At 28.7% G+C, this 16,243-nt stretch overlaps 1 long non-coding RNA gene across 1 annotated transcript in view; it reads left to right on the forward strand.

Annotated features, from left to right (window-relative positions):
• Positions 1–16,243, forward strand: part of LOC149057256 (uncharacterized) — a 115,184-nt gene that overhangs the window by 79,591 nt on the left and 19,350 nt on the right. The window lies entirely within an intron of this gene.

Consider the following 16,243-nt stretch of genomic DNA (forward strand, 5'->3'; position numbering starts at 1 on the left):
ATTCAGTATCTGCTTGATATATATTTTATAATAATATTATGTGTATACCGACGTGTAATAATAGGCGAATGTATATATATAATATATGTTATGAATATGAGTCAAATTTCGAACATTAGCAAGTCAATAGAGTCCATTCAATTTAGGTAAAAACAAATAAAATTTGTTAAGAGTTAAAAATATTTTTGGAATGAATAGCTCAACTTTTTAATATATTAAACACTAAAATCAATTTTTTGTCTATTACATATAATTTCTTCTAAATTATTACTTAAATATACATAGTACAGTTATTGATTACTAGAAGACGATAAATTGATTCTATAAGACATAAGTGTAGCAAAAACTATTGACAAAATAAAAAAATTATATGGAAATAAAAATAACTAACATGATTATATTATAATGTATGATAATTGGTATTCATGAATATAAAATTAATAAATTACCTTCGTTCTAACTGCATCTTAAATTACTAGGTTTTAAAATAAAAATTAATTGAATTCATATAATATTTAGTATGCTTTAGAAGTATTATGTTAATAAGCATATCTAGCACGTATAGAACTAGTTAAAAGTGATGATAAATACATAGACTTTATCGTAATTAAACTAATTTTAAATAATGTCAAAAATATTTTGTCCATTTTAAGTAAAATTGCTATAATTCATATATTATGATACGTTTGTACTTATTTATACATAAATGTATATCAATTATTAAATCATGAATTATTCATGATCATGAAGTTTACTAAAATTATTATACGCTGATAGGTATAATATAATATTACAATAATTTCGTAAGTACTTGGTTTTAGTTTATGTTAGCTGCTAATTTTGTTGGATTTTTTCGTCGATTTCTACTGTGATTATAAATCGCCAATAATAATTATAAACGAATGAACGTTGAATGCGTTGTAGTCAATTGTAAGTGATTAAAAAAATATCAGTTAATATATTTTCTTTTTAGCGATATTTAAGATAATATTATAGCGCATATTTATGTAATTTTAAATTCTATAAAATCCTAACCTTGGTTATAATACAACTAATAATATATTTATCATTTATGGTAGATATCCACTCAATAAATATTTATATTTTCATAAATATGGATTCATATTATGTATTATTCTGTATCTCTGTATCAAATCATAATTATAAATAATATTATAATAACGTATTATTTATTATAATTGAAATAAGTAAATAATAAATTCACTAAGTCTATTAAAAAATAAATTTGTTTTATCTTAGGATAATATTTTTTTTCACTATAATATTATAATATTTTATATAATGTAAATAGTAAACGCATAAGAAACACTATAAATTATTTATTGTTTGTGTGATTTCAGGAATGCCTTATTACGTATGAAAATATAAATAATTACAAGTTTACAGTATAATGTAACACAATATTATTGTATTTACTCTTATTTTTCTAAAAACTTTAAAGCTTACAAAACAAAACTTCATTTTACAGCATATTAAGAAACTTAAATTATTATAATACAGTATTTTACATATACGAAAAGTTTAAAGAGATAAAAAAGTTACTTTTAAAATTGAATAATATAATTAATATTTTGATTTTTGTTCTTTGTTTTTAGTATGATAAATAAAATTATATTAACGCAATATTTAAAATCATTGTAATCCTGTTTGATTATATTCAATAATTTAATAATCTCTGTTTAATTTATTTAGTTTATTCAATCACATTTTTGTACGTAATCACAAACACTATGCAAATCTACAATGTACATAGGATTTAGTGTATACATTATATAATATATATTATTAACTTTTTTTTAAATACCTGGTATACAAGACACAACTAACAATATTGTGATTCACTTTGTGACAAAAACATTTAACTCGATTCGACATTCTGGATTTTTTAATTATTATTTATTGAAAAGTGAGTGGAAACTTTAATACAAAATCATACATCTATTTATAAACTAGAAGTTTTAGGTTCAAAAGAAACTGTTTTGATAATCTGGTTATTATTTGTATTCTTATCGAAGTACATTAATGTCCTAGTTAGTACTTTCCTGCTTAGTATTTTATTATAATAGCAACAGTTTAATATTTTAATGTGTTCTGAAAACGATGGAATAATGATTTAATAAAAGTTTAAAGCTTTGTTCTAGTTTGACTTATTGTATTCGAAATATTCCATTTTGATTATATTATATTTAGGTGACTTGTTTTAATATACTTTAAATGCAAACACGTGTCATAATATTATAGTTAAATATAAATTAAATACTTTAAAACAATCTCTCAGTTGAAAAGCCACATTTATTACTTCAGCTATGAATATAGATTTCTGCATAATATTAACACTTTTCTTTATTTTTATGTTTGTCAAGGTTATGATCAATAATTTTTCATTACATATTCTCAGATTTGTTATGCTAATATACGTTAAGCTACAAAACAAAAACAAGTTTACACCATAAAATACTGATTGAAATTATTGCCAAACATAGGTATTCTGGGTTGATGACCCGATAATAAAAAAAATTAATAAGATCTTGCTCTATGTCATCAATATTAAATACTTTTTTATAAATATATATATATACCAATACCAATGTAATAGGTACATTTCTACATCAATAATATAAAACCATAAACTGTATATTTATTGGTGGGTATGTACCTACATAGGATTCGGTAGATTTCATTAAAACGATACAAGTCCTATTATATTTTATTATATATGTATACATTGAAAATGATTAGAAAATGAACTATAATAAATTATGTTTTATTACAATTATTCTACATAGGAATACAAATAACACAATTACTCGATCAGGTATATTATACATTTATATATTATAACCATAGTATATATATATGTACATAGATACCTGAAATATTCACGAGTGCGTTATTTTCGGGGGTTACATGACGTCTTAAACTTTATTGAAATTGTGTTTTATAGATTTTCAACAAACGTGAAATATAATTTTATTCATTTTTTTGAAGTTTTAAAAATTAGAAAAAATACATATATATAAAGTGCAACGTATCTTGTATAATTACGTATTTCAGTGTTCCATCAATATACTGAAATATTAGAGTGATAGAATGTTCTATGCCAATCTAAGGCACTAATGAATTTCAAACATTTATTGTATATAATTTATTTTTAACAATAAATAATAAGACCAAAATGTATGTTTCTACGTTTTCATTACCATTTACATTTTCCAGAGAATTTACAAAGTCCGTCAAAACTTACAGCATAATATACTAAATAGTAAACATAAAATAATGCGAAATGTTTTAAAACAAATCATATCATATAATATATATCTGTACATCATACTGATATCTACAAAAAAAAAAATAAAAATAATTATTAAGTTTCTAAATTATTATAGGTAGTATTTTATTATATGTTCAACACCTATCATAATAACCATAACATCATTAGCTGTTAAATAATATTATGAACTAATCATAAATTTGCTTTAGAAACGAAAACGATTAATTTTACAAGCAACTAGGAGCAAAAATGTGGAGACAGCTGCTTAACTGAAGAAGTTCGTGGGTAGTTATATAGTTCAAATATTGTCGCTGCAAGTTTTGCTGTATCTATTTAACATTATTACAATGCGAATGGATTCTTTTTGCGAAGGAGAATATAATATCAAAGATTTAATACTAGAAACTGCACCATTTCTATTTGAAGAATTCGCAAATAAAGATAAAATTATTCAAGCATAAAGGGCTTACCCATAACCAGAAAATAGAAATACTGTAAAATATCATACGCGAGTATATGATGTGATAAAATAATGAAATTTGAGACTTATATTGTAATTGACTGAACCCTATAATTATAATCGGAATCGACATTTAGAGTACATTCTCTAAATGAATATCAGAAAATCTTTATACAAGTCGTTATAATAATCAGAAATGTACATATTACAGAGTGGAATATTATTATATTATAATAGTATATCGGAGCTAGGCGTCCTACACTGCATTTCATAGTATACAGGATGTAACAGAAAAACCAGACAAAAAAAAAATTATGACGTACCTATGACAAAAATTGTTAATATTATGTATGATAAGTAAATAAATTAAGAAATATACTCGTGTTACCAAGTTGTCGATAATCATATTTTTAAAAAAGTTATTACGTTCTAAATAAATTTAACCAAAAAAATTCTAAAAAATAAACTTCTTGACTTAAATAAATATTTTTACCATCAAAATTGTTTTTATAATCAGATTCACAAATAGGCTATTTTGAATTTATCCAAACAATTATTTATTAAATTTTATTATTTTTATATGGAGTAAAATAAAAATAATATTATACATGTATCGCTATATATATGGTCACTTATTGAAAAAAAAAAATATATTAAGTTGAATAAAAGTCAGTTCTATTCGTTACACCTTGTATACCTTGTATTGTTTAATAGCGGTTATCAGCTAGCTATTACGTATGGTAATGAGGTTAGACGACGATTTACATTTGCACGACGTGCGTCTCGTTTATTTGACCATCGAAGCCGTTATCACCCCGTCGTGAACGGATTTCCACGGCGACGGCGGCATAATGATGATATAGGTATAGGTATTAGGTAACCTATAGAGAGGAACGGAGAAAAACACGTACCGCGTTTAAGGTTTAAGCGCCTCCGCGCATCGTGGTCGTTGTCGTCGTCGGCCGAGGACCACCCGCTTGCGCGAAAAAGCGGATAAAATAATATATAAATAAAATAAATACACACGCTGCAAGAGCAGTGCCGACGAAGATATAATAATATTTATATTATACGCGCGGTGAGAAGAACGAAAAATCTAATTACGTATATCATTATTATTATTATTGTTGTTGTTGTCGGTGTGCCGACGACGCGTATAATATTTTCCGATATGTTATGCGACACAAACTCGTACGATTATTATTATAATATGGTACCTGTAGCCGTAGTAGTCGTAGCACATGTCGGCATGTATATTATAATATATTATCATTATATTATGTTTTAAAAAGTATATTTATTCGACGTGTGTGAGACGAGTGCGTGCGAACGGCGGCGTGCCGGCGCCGTCGGCGGCTTCGGCGGCGGCATCAGACCAAGACGCGGCTGTAACACTGCCTATAATAGCGGGGAAGGGCGAAAGAAAAAAAAAACACACGAAAAATAATGAAAAAAACCGCCTTTTAATTAAACGCGTTTTATTTTATTATCATCTTTATTATTATTATAATCATTATCGTTATTATCATTATAATATTATCATTTTAATATATTATTAGATGTGTGTGTGTGTATATATATATATATATATATATACCGCGTAGGTACCTGCGTTACCTGCCGTGTGTATATATAATATTCTTCCGGGCAGGAGGCGAGGTGGAGGAGACATTTATCCGCCCAGGGACGGAGTTGCACTGGGTTGACATGTTTATTCGGCCATCACGCAGCAGTTTGTCGGTCTCACGACGATGCGCATAGGTACGCGCGTAATGTATAATATTATATATTATTATAACGCAGTCGGACCGGCCTGATATTGTGCGCGCCGTCTCACGCTGAGCGTAATCCGACGCGTTATAATGTTATTACCCATTACCGGGGTTCTGGTATATAGGTACGCGATACATAATGTATTATGTATATATTATACGGCGTGCGTGCGTCAGTGTGTGTTTGCGTGCTATTACTATACATGTATGTACGTGTAATAATAATAATAATAATAATGATATGTGATGCGTGTATACGATTTTTTTTTTGATTTTTTTCATTCTTTTATTATGTTCGCATTATTATTTTAGTCGCATTCAAACGGTTGACCGCCGAAAACACGCCGCCGCTAATTGAATTCGTTTACGATTATCATCGTCGTCGTCATCGTCGTTTCCCAGAGATACGGTCGTGTTTTGTGGACGGATTATCGCCAATCGTAAATATACGATTTTTGTCGCCCGACAATCGAGAATACACCGATCGACCCTACGCGTATATATATATATTTATATATATATATAATTATACATATACATATAGATAGATACGCATTGCATTACAACTATAGTGTGTTCAGTAGGTATACAGTAATAATAATACTGATAAATGTTATTAAGGTCGGCTATAATGTACGTACCAGTAATAATATTATACTGTCTTTTTGTGTCGACGACGGCCACCGACGAAGAAGCAAAACCGCATGGAAACCGTATACCTACCGACATTGCCAAGGGATTAAAATCTCGATTCAGTACGATTTCGCAGTCTCTACAGTCTATAATTATTATTATATTGTGTTGTAACAGAAATACGATGACATCGTGAAACGTTTTCATTTCGTTTATCCGATATGATATTATGTAGGTAATAGCTAGTAATAATCAATAAAATAATACATAATAATATAAATATAATAATTTAATATGGAATCTCGTAATGTGTAGTAAACATCATACGTGTATTACCAAGTTATCGTAAATTATTAATTAAAATATTATAAACTATAGTTGTATCACTGTTATTTTTGTTTTATTCTTTATTGGTGTTTGATGTTTCTTAGAATGCTATTAGATAAATAACAGTTACCTACCATAAAACAAAATTGAATGTAAATTATTTCTCGGAAACGTAGTCTAGCGCATTTCTTGGAGAATAATGTATTTATTTTCATATTCATAACTTAATAAATTTGACCTTTTACATAAATAATTGAAAACGTCTTGAATCCATAAGACATAATATTATACTCGTATATTGGAATATTGCATGACAATAACGGTATCCTTTTAAATAATTTAACAATTTCAACAAAAACTGTATAATATTATACAGTTTTAATATTATAATATAATATTATACACCTACCAAGTATGAATAATATTCTGATTGTGCGAGAATATAATAAATTAATAACTATCATTTTAAACGTCAGATATTTTCATTCATTGTGAGTCCTACAGTCCTAAATAATATTATAAATCATATTTTTACACGTGTATATAGTGGTGTATTGACGATTTGTTGTCCTAACACTTACATATACAATATGGTATATGTGATACTGCGGCGGGTAAACTATTTGAACTTTGTTTAAAAATAAAAATTATACGACATGTGAAAATGTCAATATAGATTTATAACGTTAGCGTAGGGTTTAAAAAAAATTAAGAAAATTAAAATTTTGGAAAATTCTACTGTCCTTAAAATAAGAATCCACACATTACAATAGATATGTTGTAAAAGATTGTTTGCTTAGGCAGGTAAGCATCAAACAATTAACCGACTAAATACTGTTTTTATAAAGCAAATAAAAAGTTTGGCAGTTTTTGTCACTCCAATAAGATATCGAATAAAAACCAATTATTGTAGAAAATTTCTAAAGGTATCTAATATTTAACATCCCCTCCATAAAATATAAAAACTATTCATATCCTGTGGACATTTTTATCTTTATTAAATACATTATTTTTGTTTTTATTATATATGTATATATTTTAAGACGCAAATCACTTGTTTTGTTTTTTTTCCTTTTTCAAGAGCTTTTATCGATGAACCACAACCCGATTTTTTTCAATTGGTTCAAAAATAAAACAAACTATCTATATAGGTATACTTTTGTTTTAATTGTTTTTAACAACTTTAACATACACTTAGTGAGTAGTGAACACTAAAACAATTTATTATAGACGATAAAATTTAATAATTTTACAGATTCCACGTAAAAGGAAAAAGCCACTATAATAGCTATGTGTGTTAGCCTTAGTACAATATATTACCAAAGATAACAACTATAATCCTCATTCCTCATCGCCTTCTTAAACTCTTTGGACACTGTCTAAATAACTAGGAAGACAAAATAATGTTACTAATAGGTATACCTATATATTAGTCATGAAACTGTGTTTGATATAAGCAAAAATGAATAGTAATGACAATAATAATTACAAATAAAAATTCACACGGAACACTCACGTTTCTTGGTTATCGTTTTCAATTTATTTACGTGTTGATTCAATCGTTGAATGATTTTTACTAATTTTTATTTGTTAAAAAACTTCTTTGTTTATTAATGTACCTACATAATATTATCATGTTATCATGTAGGCTATCGATTTTTTTAGAAGAAAATAAACAATTTAATAAAAAAATATGCATTGAAAATGTTAAATTAATGCGTAAAATATGTTAATTTATCGTTAATTTTATACCATTAATTTGAATATCCCTGATCGATCTTTCTCTAGATCCAATAATGCATATAACGACATCGCTTTATAGACGTGAAAACAGTTCGTCGGGAATAATAAAATAATTTGCCAATATAATTAAATAAATCCGAGACAGATCGATAATATTTAATTATTTTCGTACAACCAACAACGATGGGTTATATATTTATAATATTACTATAGAATTCCACTACAATATGTACGTTCTGAGTATGTTATGTATATCAATAGATAATCACTAATCTTAATTATGTCATTTGTGATTTTCTCCTGTTTATTATGATATATAAAAATGTCAATAAAATTTACTTAATATTTATGTGATTACTGATTAGAAAGGAGGTTTGCGTGTTATTACTTATTAGTTATTATTATAGGAACATATATAATTAAGCTATTAATTGGTAAGCTACTTTTAAATTAACTTTTTCATTTTTTCGTTTAGCCTAGGTCGTACCGTTTTTTATTGGTATCGTTAAGTTTTTTAATATATTTAGTATGTTTAAGTTTTGTCTTTTTTCGTTAAGTATAGGTATACTTTGTAAATCTATTTTAATTTTACAGATTTAACTTTTAAATTAAATTATGATAATATAGTACTTAATTATGTATTTTTGTTAAAAATTAATTTGAACAAATAAAATAAAATGTAATTTAAGAGTACCAGAACAGTTATAAATATATTTAAAACAGACTACCTATAGTTTATTAGTAACAATTTATATTATTTATTTATTGGCGAGAAACAATAAAAAACACATTATTGTTAATTCTGCATAAAATCTAAAATCCCAAATAAGTAAAAACTATTGTTGTCTATACAGAAAAGCTGACACTGCAGTTACACTATACTGTTTTTTTATGTTTGTTATCAATTATACGCAAGAGTATACCGTATACGACTATATACAAAATCGAAATGAAAAAATATAATTTACCGTAAATTCTATTATTTAATACTTTTTTAAAATCAAACACAAATAATCATTTAAATTTTAAATACATATTATTTTAACGGTTCCATTAAAACTGCTCTTATAATGCAGTTCACTTACACTGGTATAATATATTTATTTATGTATTTTAAGTGTACATTGTTATTATTATAATTTTAAAAATAATGATTATGACACAGATGACAGTAGCCATTTGTAATATTAATGTAACGATTTCCAATAACAGGAGGTGTGCCTAAATGTTTAAAAACATAGTTATAATAATTGTAATCTAAATGTAAAAGTATCCTAAATTTTAAACAAAGAAAGTATATACAAGTAGGCGTTTCAGCTATAGTGGCCTTCGCTTCCGAGGCTTATTCTAATAATAAAAAAAAACCAAGTAGGCTTTAAGTATTGAATAAATATTTAAAACTACAAAAATATTGCACAGAATTTTCTTACCAAGATATCCCTTCCTCTCCCTAATAATAAATTCCTCTTTGTACGATATCTCTGCAGTTATTGAAACAGCTGACTATTCGTTTAATAACGACGAAAATGACTTCTGAGTTCTGACCGAGGCATTGTATTTTCACGTTGAATTTTACATATCACTGTATATAATATAATCACTCATAATATTATTTTCAAAGTACTCTAGGGGCGCCTGGAGAGGAAAACGTGTAATGACTTGTAGGGTCGAAACTGCTGTTGATACACCGTGTTTATGTGAACACTATACACGAGTAGTGCATATATATATAATATATATACACATAAGGACGACAAAGGTCTTCTCTCGCCGTGTTCGGGACGACGGCTGTAAAGCTTTTGTTTCGCTGACCATTGGGGTGTTCACGGCCCTAATTGAAAGCTCATTAAAATTGCACATCTGTGTCCTACTCCATTTCGTCGCGTGCATATGTATACCTATATATTATAAGCCAGCCATGCCGTCCTTTGGAGGACCAAATTGTACTTACGTGATATATAATATATTATACACAAACATATACACTTGCTGCAATATACAGCAGGCATGCAGTAGTTTATTATATTATATTTATATTTTTTTTCCCCAGTAAATCTCGTTTTTTCGACGGCCAGTATTGTGTCATTACATCGCGAATAGTTTCCTATATATATTTATATCGCCCGACCCGCCGCCGCTCAGCTGTACACCAGTACTATATACATACACAATATATATGATTCATTTTTCACGACCGCCGCGACCTAGGGGTCTTATACGACTTTCATAAATCATTCGTCCCTCGCCGCTGTTCGCGGATCGTCCTGCAGATGAAGAGCGCGACTATAATATCCCGATGAGGAAAAAAACCGAAAAATACTTTGCGACTTGTCTCATTCCGCAATATCGAATCGGTGGCGGCCGAATCGGCGTACATACAATATATCGAACCCTTCGCGTGCCCAATATGTGTGTATGTGTGTATAATATGTATGTTTTATTTCATACCCACACGTCCATGTGGGTGCGGCCCGCAGAAGGAGCGGAGGCATCCCGCGGGTTGAACGCAAAACACGACCGTAAAACCAACGGACCATCAAACTATGCGTAAGAGAGCCGGAATGACAGAAACAAATGTCTTGGAAAATACAAGTGGCTCGTCATTAACATACATTATGCGCGCATTTCGGAGAACTTAATGTAGCGGAATTTTTTTTTTTTTTCGGAAACCGTTCTATGACACTATATAATACGACGTATCACGCGCGTTTATTTCGCCGTCGTTTTGAGCAAAATAATATGTACACTGCGGCACGGCGAAAAAATCACCCCGCACTGCAGGACAACGCGGGAAAAATAATAATATAAAAACAAATTAAATTGCGCTTATTACCCGTGACAAATTATGTTTTTTTTCCTCCCTGCCCGTGCCGGTGCCGTCGTATATGGTGCAGCAGTATGATAATAACGCGGGCATAATAAGAGCCATCGACTTGATCTCAAATGCACTTCATTTTTCCTCGTCATGCATCTGTTTACCCTTTATTACGCCACCGTCTACGCATTTAATATTATATATATATATATATATATATATATATATAAATGTATAGATACGTGTACGTGTGTATGTATATATTCTCCGGAGAGCCGCCGCCGAGTCCGCGTTCGGGTGGTTAGGACTTATGTTAATCCGCCGTCGTTATCCGGTCGTTTTTATGTTATAGTATATTATTATATTGTATATTATCAAGCTATAATGGTACGTCATTACATTAGGTTTTGATATTAACGTTTATAATATACTCTATATATATACATAATATAATGCGTTCGATGCTCACCGTGTTATAATATAGGTGCCTATATTTGTATATATACACGATGATGATGATGATAATAGTAATAATAACTAATAACAGTATATTGTAATAGGCTGTCGTGCATATATAGTAGTTCGACTCCAGTTGTACGTAAAATATAAGGGTGGTTGTGTTGTGTTTAATTTACCTTGTCCTCGTTTTGTGTCATAGTAGGTACTATATTATATAGTGTATTTATTACGAAAGAAGAACGCGGTCGTCGTTTATAACCTACCTACAACAGTGCGCCAGAGTTTCTTTAAACCTACGTTGGTTTTAAGAACTCAATAACCATAAAATGAAATTTACCAAACGTATTAAAATAACATAATATATTTCAGTTGTCTTTAGACGTAACAAGTTTTGAACGGTACCTAATACCTATACTACACTGCAGTCGTCTTAACGATGACGGTTCGAATAAAAAAACGTCCCATGTACGATTGAATTGGATTTTATTATTTATAATTTTTTAATATTAAATCTTCTAGCCGATTTTTTTTTTATATATACAGAGGTACTCGTCGAAATCTCCACGATTACGTTACGGTTTAACTCATTTCTATGCGATAAATGTGACATTTTATTTTTCTTATTTCGTAAGTTTGAAACAATGTATTATTCGATATACGTCTCTATACTCTCATTAAAGTTCCTTGAATTATTTTCTCTTTTTTTTTTGTACCAATATTTATAGTTACTTAATTTATCAAACGTTTTGTTACCAAACACGCATAAAGCTTAAGTTTATTCGAGTGATCTGTCATCTGTTTACTTGAATAATCCATACAATTTCTGCAGTTCATATCACACAAATAAATAAAAAAATATTTTTTTTTCATGCATAATTACATCATATGCTATCTATTATTAAAAATTCTGTGCTGGTTTAATCTATAAAAAACTAAATCTGTACTCCTAGTGCAAAAAAAATCTTGAAAAAATAAAAATAAAAACAGTAATATTATGCCGTTAATAATTCTTAAATTCGAATTCGAAAAGTTTATTCAATGAAAAATAACTTGTCAGCTGCACAATAAAAATATATTATACTTTAATACGTCTAACGTACGATGATCAGCCTCATAAAATTTTATTTAAATTACATAAGTTTTTCTATTAGAGCCTTAGAGGTTTATATCGACATTAGCTTTCATAATATTGAAAATCACGTAAGTTTTATAAATTACTCGAGCTTTATGAATTTAAAAAATATCGTTCAGAATTTCAGGACGTAGGTATATTAGAGGCAACTATGTTCTTAAAATTAAAATAACAATATGATTAATTCCGTAGCTTCTAGTACTCATAATATATAATATTATTTTCTGTGAAAAATAAAACATTTTCCTAGATATAATATAGCTTCTGGATATTTGTTTAGTCTGACGAAAAAATATAATAACCAACAAATACCTATGGGTATTACATCCTGTGTTTCTCAGAGAAGCTATATCAAAATATAAACTTTAAGCATTAAAAATAACCCAACCTATAATAACCATAATGGCAAAATATTATATAAAATTTTAAGAAACAAATTAAAAATATTCAAGGATCAAACGTTTTTAGCTTCCAGACATAAATTGAAAATATTTAAGAATTATTAAACCCCATGGCTCTTTGGATAGTATTTATTATACACAGGTAGATTGTTTAGGTACAACATAATAATAAACTTTCTTCCTATAAATTGGAAAAATAATTATGTTCTCTTTATCCACAAATTAACAGATTGATTTACCGAGGCTCTTTGGCCCCGTTATGTTTACTCTTTGAAAAAATATTTTAAAATTTATTTTCCCCTCGACTTCTCAAAACAAACATTATTAAAATTCCAAAAGCTTCCAGCTTCCTAAATGACTAATACAGCGAAACGTTTGTGCATTATATTTTCGCAATTAAGTATAATCATTATATACACATTAATTTTAGTTTTAATTATAAAACTTGAATCGATCCGAACCTGATTTAAAATCACTATGTAAGATCTTACAAAATTCATCCAAATCACGGACAGTGTGTATGATTTACGCGTAATACTCCAAACACTATAATAGTTTCATTAACTCAAAGAACCTAAATAATACAAAAAAATTATTAAAAAAGTTAAAACATTTCAAAGAGCCACTGAAAAAAATGTATTGAATTGTTGAACAATCTAAAACATATTATTATAAGCAATTAATAAAATTTGAAATTATGTGCTGAAAACCGCTTTTGACCCAAATCCGCTGTCGTCGTAATTATTCAAAAACTACTATCGAACTATTCAACTATACCTTGCAAAACCATTTTAAAATAGCCTTTTTTATAAACGTAAAAACCATCATTCTTTTCGACTGATTTTCCATCGTAAACTGTTTTTAATGCTTTTGATGCATCCTGTATAAAATATTGTTTTAAGTTTAATCAATATATAGAATCTGGTCGTATCAAAAACGAAAGTGGCAATGTAAGATTGTAGGTTACTTTAGTTAAAATTGTTTTTATTTAATTGACGCTACACTTCGTTGTATACATTAAATATTAGAGGAGAAAAAAGGTAGTTTTTAGTTATGTTATAGCTAAAATAAAATAAAAAAATATAAATAAATCAAATAAGTTTGGAAATTAAGCATCTATTTTCATATAATATTAAACATCATAATATTTTATAATATTATGATCTACATATTATTATTCTTGCATTCTTTCTCGAGTGTCATGTTATTTATTGACAAGCCAATTTTCACGCCACTGTATCCCTGCTCGCAGTCCAACCCTTGCTGAGACGAGGAGTGCACTGCTACCCCTTGACACTGTAGCTACCCCGGCGGGTTTCCCTGGCAATTCCTAATATTTGGTGTGAACATGACAGCACACCGTGAAATCACATTACCTCTACTCGTTTCTTTTCAATAGCCGAATTTTCGTCGTTCTCTCCTCTCTTCTTTTTTACCGCCCTCTCAAGCACACGCATACACACACACAAACTTATATATATATAAGTATACGGATCGCCGAACTCGACACACCGTGTGCCTTTTCACTCTTTATTAAATCAACAACCCACTCTGCAGCCGCCGCCGGCTACTCGGCCGTTCTCCTACTATCCATCCCCTCAATGCAGGCAATGTGACACGACTGCTGATTTTCCGTTATTACTATATAATAAATAAATATATATATATATATATACTTACTACTGTTTCTGTTACTGCTATACTGCCACCGATCCTGTTGTTTGTCATGCTTTTTTTTACAAGCGATTTTTTTTTATTGTAAAATATATATATTTTGTCTCCCTTCGACGTGTCTCTCGATTCGATCGCCGCCGGCTTCTTCACAAACGCAATAAGGCGATTAAACGACGGTGCAAAGTATAACAATAATAATAATAATACAAAAAAAAACAATCCCAAACGTCATCTGGGAACGATCTAAACCATAAAAACGAGAACCTATCCCGCACTGGGAATGATAATAATAATATTCTGTTGACGTGCGTGTGGCGGTGGCAAACTCGTAGATTACGACGACAAAATACACACACAACCACTAAACACAATGCCTGATGCATACTTACCAACTAGGAGTGTTGTCTTAACCAGTGTTTCTCAACTTTTTTTATGGTAACACACAATTTTACTTAGTATTGAGAAATATCAAAATTGGAATATGTGGAATTTATATTTCATACTAGTTAATATTTAAAAATAATATAAAGATTACCAAATTGTTTTTAAATAGTATTTATAGAATATAGGGTTGTATTAAAAGACGTTTAGATAACCAACAATTTAGCATGTAATAAATAAGTTTTTTCCTAACTTGATTAAAAATGTACATAAGAATATACAAAAATATTTTGTAATCCATTATAGCCCATAGGCAAACTTGTATTACATAGCTTATTGGATTTGAAGCAGGGTGACCTTAACCGTTAATTTTTGGTTCAGTTCCATAATCTGTTTTTTAACTTTATTTGTGATAAACGTTAAATCAAACTTTGTTTAACAAACAATTATAGATGTAACGTTATAAATAAAATGGTTCACCGAACATTTTACGAGAAAAAACGTTAAAATTGTTTATGTTTTTTGAACATTTCATATAAAAAACGTTAAAAAAATTAAAGTTCTTGAATGATGGACTTAATAAACCTTGTTAAGTTATTCGTTCTTGTGAATTTAACTAAAAGAACATTTTGAAATAATACGTTCTTGAACATTTAATCAGAACACGTTTTAGAGTAATATGTTCCGATTGTTGAATCGTTATTCTTTAACGTTTGTAAATCGGAGACAAAAAGGGCAGTTGCTAAATAAAATAATATTTTGTTAAATTATAGGTACACATAAATAAATAATAGAATCCAAATACATTTATGAACAATTTTAAAAGGTGAGCAAGTGGGTGTCGCTCTCCTGTACAGCAGCAGGTTACGAATGAGTAACTGTAATGGATTGCATTAAATTTGAATTTAATGATATTATATCACCGCGTTACACCAGGCCACTTTAAAATATTTTTTTTACTTTCTATGGAGTCTGGATTCTTTGTGGCTTTTGATAACAGCTTTGATCTAAAAAGTGAGATATGGGCAAAGTATGCGCGAATGCTGGCCATAATTCTTTAGTCATGTTATTACTATTATTGAGTGCAGAACCAAGATACACGAAACTATTAACGGCTTCAAAGTTATTCTCACTGATTATAATGTTTTGTACTT

The sequence above is a fragment of the Diuraphis noxia genome, unplaced genomic scaffold (assembly GCF_037042655.1).
Source record: "Diuraphis noxia isolate RWA-SAM2 unplaced genomic scaffold, SU_Dnox_SAM2 contig0003, whole genome shotgun sequence".
Taxonomy (NCBI): domain Eukaryota; kingdom Metazoa; phylum Arthropoda; class Insecta; order Hemiptera; family Aphididae; genus Diuraphis; species Diuraphis noxia.